Consider the following 11,283-nt stretch of genomic DNA (forward strand, 5'->3'; position numbering starts at 1 on the left):
AAGAGCCGTTTACCAAACCCACGTCTTTCCTTGAACTTTGTTAACGCTACAATATAGTTATATAGTAGATCTGTGGAATAACGACGAGGCTGACGTCAGGGCGCACGCACGCGCGGCGTTGTTGACAAAGGACGAGGAATTTGATCGATGGATTTAATGATTTAGAGTGCACAGATAGTTTGATAACATTATTGCTTATATAATAGTTATTTGATATATAATTTATATATCGTTATATGGGCCTGTGGAATATTTTGAAGTGCAAGCGGCGCGCACGCATTGTTGACAAAGGACGATTGATGGATTTAATGAATTGGAGTGACACAGATGGTTTTATTAACGTGTTATTTATGTAATAGTTTTTTAAATAACTCTGAATTTTACGTCAGGGCCGTTCTCAGCTCTTAGTTTGTGTTTATGTCACGTTAGCATACCTATCGTCTAAGGAGCTCTCTTCCATTTCCGTGGCTGGAAGTCCACGCCGCCACACGCCTGTAAGTTTGTTTTGTTAAATAAAGAGCCGTTTACCAAACCCACGTCTTTCCTTGAACTTTGTTAACGCTACAATATAGTTATATAGTAGATCTGTGGAGTAACGACGAGGCTGACGTCAGGGCGCACGCACGCGCGGCGTTGTTGACAAAGGACGAGGAATTTGATCGATGGATTTAATGATTTAGAGTGCACAGATGGTTTGATAACATTATTGCTTATATAATAGTTATTTGATATATAATTTATATATCGTTATATGGGCCTGTGGAATATTTTGAAGTGCAAGAGCCGTCAGCGGCGAGCACGCATTGTTGACAAAGGACGATTGATGGATTTAATGAATTGGAGTGACACAGATGGTTTTATTAACGTGTTATTTATGTAATAGTTTTTTTAATAACTCTGAATTTTACGTCAGGGCCGTTCTCAGCTCTTAGTTTGTGTTTATGTCACGTTAGCATACCTATCGTTTAGCCTGTTGTTGCTCGTTCATGACTGTTCTTGGTGTTGGATTTTGTCGAAAAAATTGCCCCCCAAAATGCGACTTATACTCCGGAGCGACTTATATATGTTTTTTTTCACTTTTTTGGGCATTTTATGGCTGGTGCGACTTGTACTCCGGTGCGACTTATAGTCCGAAAATTACGGTAGGTGATGTTAACATCCATGTCGACACCCCCTCCCGCCCCCCTGCCTCTGACCTGTTGCAACTATTGGACTGTTTACACCTCACCCAACATGTAAATGTCCCCACACATGACAAAGGGCATACACTTGACCTTGTCATCTCCTCATCGGCCATAAGCAACCTGCAAGTTCACGAGGTCGGTGTGTCTGACCACAAACTTATTCAAATGGAACTTCCTTTCCCACGCCCCCACTCCAAACCCAAGCGGCAAATCTCATTCAGAAATTTCAAAAACATCAACCAATACACTATAGCACAGGACCTCCAGCTTCTCTCCTCCTCCTCTGCAACCTTTACATCAGTCAGCAAGGCAGTGGACCATTACAATAACTCTTTGGCCAAACTTCTAAGTATCCACGCCCCCCAAAAAACCAAAACAGTCACTTTTTCACGCTCAGCCCCCTGGTACACCAGTGAGCTGCGTCTGATGAAGTCAACTGGACGCATCCTGGAGCGTCGTCTTAAAGCCTCAGGACTGACCGTGCACAAACAGGCCTACAAAGAACATCAGAAGGCCTACTCAAAAGCCCTTGGGACTGCACGGGCCCAGTTCTATTCCAATATCATAAACAATACCCCTGGAAATTCAAAACAGCTCTTTTCAACCATCAACCACTTTCTCAAACTCCAACCCACCACTCCAACAGAATCCTCAGAGGTAGTGTCCAATAACTTTATGACCTTCTTTACCGCTAAGGTTGATAACATCCGCACCCAGCTCCTCTCCTCTTCTGGCCCCACCACTTCACCTCCTCCCCCCTTCCTTCCACCCGGGACAGTCCAGCCTCTCCGCTGCTTCTCCCCTATCTTGCAGTCGGAGGTAGAGGACATCATCAAAAAGATGAAACCCTCCACATGTGCCCTGGACCCTTTCCCCACAGCCCTCATTAAACAACAAACCTCAGCCATTAGTCCCCTAATAACCAATGTCATCAACCTCTCACTCCAGTCTGGCTCTGTACCCCCTGCATTGAAGACTGCCATTATTACCCCCCTGCTCAAAAAACCCTCACTTGACCCGGACAACCTTGCCAACTACAGACCAATATCTAACCTCCCGTTCCTCTCCAAGGTTCTGGAAAAAGTGGTAGCTGCCCAACTTCACACTCATCTCACCCGCAATAACATCGCTGAGAAATTTCAATCCGGGTTTCGCTCTGGCCACAGCACTGAAACAGCACTTGTTAGGGTCACCAATGACCTTCTTATGGCTGCCGATGCAGGCTCCCCGTCACTTCTCATCCTGTTGGATCTGTCCGCTGCATTTGACACTGTCCACCACAATATCCTCCTTAACCAACTTCACTCCACTGGATTCTCTGGCACTGCTCTAACCTGGCTTCAGTCCTACCTCTCGAACCGGACCGAGTACGTTTCCCTGGGGGGGAAAAAATCCGACACTCACACTGTCACCTCCGGTGTCCCCCAGGGATCTGTACTCGGTCCTACCCTCTTCACTCTCTACATACTACCCCTCGGCAATATAATCAGGAAGTTCGGCATCTCATATCATTGTTATGCGGACGACACCCAGCTATACCTCAAACTTGACCCCCCGCCCTCCATAACCCAGCCTTCTCCATCTCCCTCATCCATCCTCTCCCTGTGTCTGGAGGAGATAAAGGCGTGGATGAATCTCAGCTTCCTGCAAGTTAACAGTGACAAAACCCAAGCTATGTTAATTGGCACTCCCCATCAGATCCATACCTGCCCAATAACAAGCATCTTATTCGCCGGTCTCACTATTCCCCTCTCAGCCACTGTCACCAACCTGGGTGTGAAACTGGACCCTCAACTCAACCTTGAGTCACACATAAAACACATCTGCAAAACCTCCTTCTTCCACCTCAGAAATATTTCCAAACTCCGCCCCACACTTACCCTGACGGATGCTGAGAAACTTGTCCACGTCTTTGTCTCCTCAAGGCTAGACTATTGTAATGCACTCCTCATCGGGATCCCTAGCAAGAGCCTCCAGAGGCTTCAGTACATTCAAAACAGCGCTGCTAGGATCCTGATGAGGGTGCGGAAAAGCAATCACATCACACCCATCCTCCGTTCTCTGCACTGGCTCCCCATCAAATTCCGAATTGATTATAAGATCGCCCTCCTCACTCACCATTGTATCCTCGGACATGCTCCCCCATACCTCAAAGAACTCCTTGCCCCAAAACCTGCCACCCGAAGCCTCCGCTCATCCAATTCACACCTTCTCCACGTTCCGAAAACCAAGCTGCGCATCATGGGCGACCGGGCCTTCTGCCATACAGCCCCTACACTGTGGAACTCCCTCCCCGACCACCTAAGAGCACCCCAATCCACTGACTCTTTCAAAACTGGACTTAAAACTCACCTCTTTACCTTAGCATTTCCGTAATTTCTCTCATATCTTGGTTGTCGTCCAGTTGTTTTATACTTGTCCTTGTTTTGTTTTCTTGTTTTTTATCTGCCATGTAGCACTTTGAGATTCCCCCGAATATAAAGTGCGTTATAAATATAATTTATTACAGAGGCGTAGCCAAGCCGGGGCGAGCCGGGGCGGCGCCCCGGATAGGACTCCCTGCGCCCCGGTTGAAAAAAATCGAGCTTTTTCGATTCTTGATTTTCATGCCGTTTTTTTCTTTCGGTCTTGCGCGAATGTGCTTGCGCTATTATATGTGCGCGATGTTATCCATTCACCGTTTGCCTCCCGGACCCGGATGTTGTTTTAGCGATCAGCGAACGGCGTGGGTGATGTTCGATTTTTTTTCCTGTGGGCGTGCGCCCCTACTGGAAAAATTCCTGGCTACGCCTCTGATTTATTATTATTATTATTATTATTGCCCTGTTGTGCGACATTTGCATGTTCTACATGTTTTCCCCAGGTACTCCGGCTTCTTCCCACATAAAAAAAGCAAAAAAAAGCATTTTATGTTCAATGAAGACTATAAATGCAAGCTAGTGTTTTTTTATGGAAACCACCTCTCACCTCAAGTCAGCAAAAATTGCCTCCAACTCACCCACTATACATTGAGTACAAGCAAAATGTATGGATGGATATTCTAATTCACAACAAGGTGTTTTAATATGGGCGCAGGTCTAGAACAAATAACAACACAATCCGTTATGAGCGAGCATTTCATGTTGGTAAAATTCCCATCTTTTCACCTAGGCCAGGGGTGGCCAACCAGTCAGAGACTAAGAGCCACATTTTTTTACTGTGTACCTTGTGTGTAATTTGTGTGATCCCTGTATCCTGCCCCATGAATGATCCGTATTGATTTCTTTTGTAAAATAATAAGTGGATATATTGTGCTTATGTAATTATTACCCCAGATTTCTATACAGTACATGAGATATGGAAGAACTAGTGTATTATAAAGGATGCGGAGTGATTTATGATCCAGAGCCTGTTTTGCTTTATTTAATACTGCGATGCATTTTGAGATTTTAGTTTGTACATGTTTAACTTGTGATTTCCAACTGATCTTGTCATCTATCGTCACCCCTAAAAATTTAATCTCATTCACTCTTTCAATACTAACCCCATCCAGCTGTATCTCTAGTTTCAAATTAGTTTTGTGATTACCGAAAAGTATTACTCTTGTTTTGCTTAGGTTTAAGGATAATTTATTAGTGTCCAACCATACCTTTAATTTGCTTAATTCATTATTGATTAATCTTGTTAAGGTGTGCAAATCACTGCCAGAACAAAAAATATTTGTGTCATCTACAAACAAAACCATCTTCAAAATATGTGATACCTTGCATATATCATTTATATATAATATGAAAAGTTTAGGGCCCAACACTGACCCCTGAGGGACGCCACAGGTAATGTCCAAACACGTTGAACAATTTTCACCCAACTTTACAAACTGCTTCCTTTTTGTTAAATAGCTCTTGATCCACTCTAATGGTTTTCCCCTGATGCCATACCGATGTAGTTTATTGAATAGTATTTCATGATTTATTGTGTCAAATGCCTTTCTTAGATCTATGAATATCCCAACTGTATATTGTTTTAGGTCTATTGCGTTAGTAATTTCCTCCACTGAGTCAATTAGTGCCAGTGATGTTGCTCTGTTGGATCTAAATCCGTATTGACTTTCAGTGAGTAATTTATATTTATCTATGAATTTGTCCAGTCGGTTATTGAAATTTTTTTTCCAGTATTTTAGAGTATTGCGATAGTAATGATACAGGTCTGTAGTTTGTGAATTGGTGTTTGTTCCCAGTTTTATACAAAGGTATGATTTTTGCTATTTTAATTTTATCTGGAAATATACCGGTCTGAAATGATAGGTTACAGATGCATGTTAATGGTTTAGAAATCCCCTCAATCACTCGTTTTACAACAGTCATATCAATGTCATCACAGTCTTTAGAGGTCTTGTTTGTGCATTGGGAAACCGCCTTTATAATTTCTTTCTCATCCGCTGCAGTAAGGAACACTGAACTCAAATTCCTGTCTATTATACTATTACACTGCTCGTCAGATGTTACTGGATCTGGGATTTGTTTGGCCAGATCAGGTCCTACACTTACAAAGAATTTATTAAAGTTGTTAGCCAGTTCTTGCATATCATGCTTCTCAGTGTTATTGATAATAAAATATTTAGGATAATTTATTTTTTTAAAGCCATTTTGTATTACAGTATTCATTACCGTGATTTTCGGACTAAAAGTCGCTCCGGAGTACAAGTCGCATCCGCCATAAAATGCCCAAAAAAGTGAAAAAAAACATATATAAGTCGCTCCGGAGTATAAATCGCATTTTGGGGGGCAATTTATTCGACAAAATCCAACACCAAGAACAGACATGAACGAGCAACAACAGGCTAAACGATAGGTATGCGCACGTGACATAAACACAAACAAAGAGCTGAGAACGGGCCTGATGTAACATTCAGAGTTATAAAAAAAAAACTATTACATAAATAACACGTTTATAAAACCATCTGTGTCACTCCAATTCATTAAATCCATCGATCATCCTTTGTCAACAATGGGTGCGCGCTGCTGATGGCGCTTGAACTTCAAAATATTCCACAGGCCCATATAACGATATATAAATTAGATATCAAATAACTATTATATAAGCAATTATATTATCAAACCATCTGTGCACTTCATATCATTAAATCCATCGATCAAATTCCTCGTCCTTTGTCAACAACGCCGCGCGTGCGCCCTGACGTCAGCCTCGTCGTTATTCCACAGATCTAGTATATAACTAGATTGTAGCGTTAACAAAGTACAAGGAAAGACGTGTTTGGTAAACGGCTCTTTATTTAACAAAACAAACTTCCAGGCGTGTGGCGGCGTGGACTTCTATCCACGGAGGTGAAAGAGAGCTCCGTAGAGTAGGACCGGGCGTGCGTAAAAGCCATAATAGTTTTTCAAACCTTCTGTGTCACTCCAAATCCTTAAATCCTTCAAACTCTTCGTCCTCCGTGTCACTTCGAAACAAAGCCGCTAATGATGCCGGTAGTACGTGGGGCCCTTCGTCATCCCGTGATCGAATCTTTGTCCTTTATGTAAACAACCGCCGCGCCACGCCGCGTCGTGCTGCTGACGTCACTTGAAATTCAAATTAGTAATCCCTTGCTACATCGCGGTTCGTTTATCGCGGTTTCACAAAAAACACATATGAGTCATATAAGTCAAGTTATTATAAGTCGCCCCCCCACCCAAACTATGAAAAAACCACGACTTATAGTCCGAAAATTACGGTATATTCCATATTTCTTTGCTGTTATTTCTATTATCATTTAATATTTTATTATAGTATTCTTTCCGAGCAGCTCTTTTAATATTAGTCAGTTTGTTCTTATATTGTTTGTATTTTCTGACTCTTTAGTTCTCTGTCTTATAAATGCTCTGTAAAGTGTATTTTTCTTTTTACAGGCATTTTGTAAGCCCTTTGTGATCCAGGGATGATCTACATCAGTGGTTCCCAAACTTTTGCAGGCTGGCGCCCCCTTTGGCTCCCCAGTGAATTCCTAGCGCCCCCCCCCCCCGGCACATATGGAAACAAACACCTCTTTCTTGATATTTGGTTTGCTGCAATTCGAAAAGAGAAAGGTTAAACACAAATGTGTATTTCACAAATAAAACCCAATTTAGTATTTAGTAAACCAATTTATTTTTTAGCAGTTTTAACTGTTTCAGCAACATAGAATCGTAAATAAACATTCCACCAGTAACCTTCATTGTCTCACACGTAATATTAATGGGATGGATGTGCTTGGTGCAGGGACATAAGCTTCTCAACATCAGGCTGGAACTCACTAAGAAGAAGTCGTAGATCCCCGCGGTCAGTAATTTTCCGCGGCCCGGTGGTTGGGGACCACTGCCCTAACCAGCTCAACACAACACAACACAACACGGCGCGTTCTGGCGAGTCCCCAATTTCATGTTGACTTGAACTCAAGATGATGTTGACCGCCAGAATGCGGTTTTTATTATAAGATAAAATTCTGAACATTACAAGCTTGAAATTACAAACCTGAGCTTTTGCTTTTGTAGTCTATGCTGTCGGATCTGACTGGGCCAGAGCGGCGTGTTGTGTACAAATCGACTGCCGCCCCCCTACCGCCCCTTTCTTCCTCACCGCCCCTCCAGATCTTTCCACCGCCCCCAGGGGGGTGGTACCACCCACTTTGGGAACCACTGATCTACATAATTTAGTTTCCTATTACTTATTATTTGTCATATAATCTTTTGAAAATTTTTAAGAATTCCTCATATGCACAGTTAATGTTATTTTCATTGTATATAGTATCCCAGTTTTGTGACATTAACCCATTTTTAGATGCGTTGATTGTTTCTTCTGTTTTAAGTCTTCTGTAATCCTGTTTTTTGGCCGGTGGAGTAATTTTATAGTTGTCATCAAAAACCATAAAAACTGGCAAATGGTCACTGATGTCGCACACTAATAACCCACTTATTGTGCTGTTTATAATGTCATTTGTGAATATATTATCAATAAGAGTGGCGCAGTGAGAAGTTATTCTGGTTGGTCTAGTGATTTTTGGATACAAGTTGTCAGGTCTAAGTACCATCAGACATTATTTTACACACTGAAAGAAGAGGAGAAGACAACCAGTATTCTTTTTGCTCGCGAGGAGAATTACGTAGAAGGCCCAGTTAGTCCTCCACCAATTCTGGACTCCTCTTCTGCTATCTCCTCTTTTTATTTTGGGTTGCCTTGGTTACAAAAGGCGTTGCTACACTGAAGGGAGGGGAGATTGTGGCTGTAGCAACGCTGATTAGCTAACTAAAGGATGTTGTGTGGTGCGAGGCCTTGGCCGATTCGTGACCCCAGCAATGCAGAGTCTGTCCTTAGTTGGTCGGCAGCCTCGTCCTAGGCTGCGATCTCCAAACGTGCTGGGTGCCGTGTCCCTGTAAAACAATGCTCTAGACTTTCTTGCTAAGTTTCATACAATAATAATAAGTAAATAAAAAGATACCTCTCGTGCAAACACTCCAACAAACATTAAGTAAATGTGAGATAACTTGCATGAAGTCTACTTAAACAAACATTGAGTAAATATGGGATAACTTACAGTGCCTTGCCAAAGTATTCGGCCCCCTTGAACCTTTCAACATTTCGCCACATTTCAGGCTTCAAAGATAAAGATATAAAATTTAAATTTTTTGTCAAGAATCAACAACAAGTGGGACACAATCGTGAAGTGGAACGAAATTTAATGGATAATTTAAACTTTTTTAACAAATAAAAAACTGAAAAGTGGGGCGTGCAATATTATTCGGCCCCTTTACTTTCAGTGCAGCAAACTCACTCCAGAAGTTCAGTGAGGATCTGTGAATGATCCAATGTTGTCCTAAATGACTGATGATGAAAAATAGAATGCTCCTGTGTGTAATCAAGTCTCCGTATAAATGCACCTGCTCTTTGATAGTCTCAGGGTTCTGTTTAAAGCGCAGAGAGAACCATGAAGACAAAGGAACACACCAGGCAGGTCCGAGATACTGTTGTGGAGAAGTTTAAAGCCGGATTTGGATGCAAAAAGATTTCCCAAGCTTTAAACATCTCAAGGAGCACTGTGCAAGCAATTATATTGAAATGGAAGGAGTATCAGACCACTGCAAATCTACCGAGACCCGGCCGTCCCTCCAAACTTTCATCTCAAACAAGGAGAAGACTGATCAGAGATGCAGCCAAGAGGCCCATGATCACTCTGGATGAACTGCAGATAACTACAGCTGAGGTGGGAGAGTCTGTCCATAGGACAACAATCAGTCGTGCACTGCACAAATCTGGCCTTTATGGAAGAGTGGCAAGAAGAAAGCCATTTCTCAAAGATATCCATAAAAAGTCTCGTTTAAAGTTTGCCACAAGCCACCTGGGAGACACACCAAACATGTGGAAGAAGGTGCTCTGGTCAGATGAAACCAAAATCGAACTTTTTGGCCACAATGCAAAACGATGTTTGGCGTAAAAGCAACACAGCTCATCACCCTGAACACACCATCCCCACCAGAGGCGTAGCCAAGCCGGGGCGAGCCGGGGCGGCGCCCCGGTTAGGACTCCCTGCGCCCCGGTTGAAAAAAAATCGAGCTTTTTCGATTCTTCATTTTCATGCCGTTTTTCTCTTTCGGTCTTGCGTGAATGTGCTTGCGCTATTCTATGTGCGCGATGTTATCCATTCACTGTTTGCCTCCCGGACCCGGATGTTGTTTTAGCGATCAGCGAACGGCGCGGGTGATGTTCGATTTTTTTTCCTGTGGGCGTGCGCCCCTACTGGAAAAATTCCTGGCTACGCCTCTGATCCCCACTGTCAAACATGGTGGTGGCAGCATCATGGTTTGGGCCTGCTTTTCTTCAGCAGGGACAGGGAAGATGGCTAAAATTGATGGGAAGATGGATGGAGCCAAATACAGGACCATTCTGGAAGAAAACCTGTTGGAGTCTGCAAAAGACCTGAGTCTGGGACGGAGATTTATCTTCCAACAGGACAATGATCCAAAACATAAAGCCAAATCTACAATGGAATGGTTCACAAATAGACGTATCCAGGTGTTAGAATGGCCAAGTCAAAGTCCAGACCTGAATCCAATCGAGAATCTGTGGAAAGAGCTGAAGACTGCTGTTCACAAACGCTCTCCATCCAACCTCACTGAGCTCGAGCTGTTTTGCAAGGAAGAATGGGCAAGAATTCGTCTCTCGATGTGCAAAACTGATAGACATACCCCAAGCGACTTGCAGCTGTAATTGCAGCAAAAGGTGGCGCTACAAAGTATAAGCGCAAGGGGGCCGAATAATATTGCACGCCCCACTTTTCAGTTTTTTATTTGTTAAAAAGTTTAAATTATCCAATAAATTTTGTTCCACTTCACGATTGTGTCCCACTTGTTGTTGATTCTTGACAAAAAAATTTAACTTTTATATCTTTATGTTTGAAGCCTGAAATGTCGCGAAATGTTGAAAGGTTCAAGGGGGCCGAATACTTTCGCAAGGCACTGTATGTGCAACTACTTCAACATGTATGTCTTTTCTGTAACACTTTATATCAAAGAAAAACTGTCCCGGTCAACAACAATTTATGAATAGAAACTACAAGGTTTAAAAGAGAAAGAACTCCTCTCGAACTAAACAAAGAACAAAGGTGTTCTGTTCATAACTAGTGAGGGCCTCTCACAGATAAGAGAGGAAGGGAGTCGAAGAACTCCCCTGAGCCAGACAGAGATCTTTGTTTAAGCAAACATATGAGGCCTCCGGTTCAGGCCGACCAGCACTTCTGCAAAAACAATTATTCCAACACAAGTTCATGGTATATATTGTGTAAACAAACTCTTCAGTCAGTTTGTGCTTGTTTGGATTGAGTAAATCAATGTTGAAGTCTCCACAGATGAAAATTGTTTTGTAACTGGTTTTTGAAAACACCTCCTCCATCCATTCTGTGAACAGTTCACTAGAACCTGGTGTCCGATATATGCAGCCAATGATTACATTTTTCTTTTTTTCTTTGAGTATTTCAATTGTTATGCATTCCAATATGTTGTTAACAACCATTGACATGTCCTTTATCACCCTGACGTTTAATGTCTTTTCCACATAGATCGCAACTCCTCCTCCACCTTTGTTTTGTCGA

Source organism: Syngnathus acus, chromosome 1 (assembly GCF_901709675.1).
Source record: "Syngnathus acus chromosome 1, fSynAcu1.2, whole genome shotgun sequence".
NCBI classification, from domain to species: domain Eukaryota; kingdom Metazoa; phylum Chordata; class Actinopteri; order Syngnathiformes; family Syngnathidae; genus Syngnathus; species Syngnathus acus.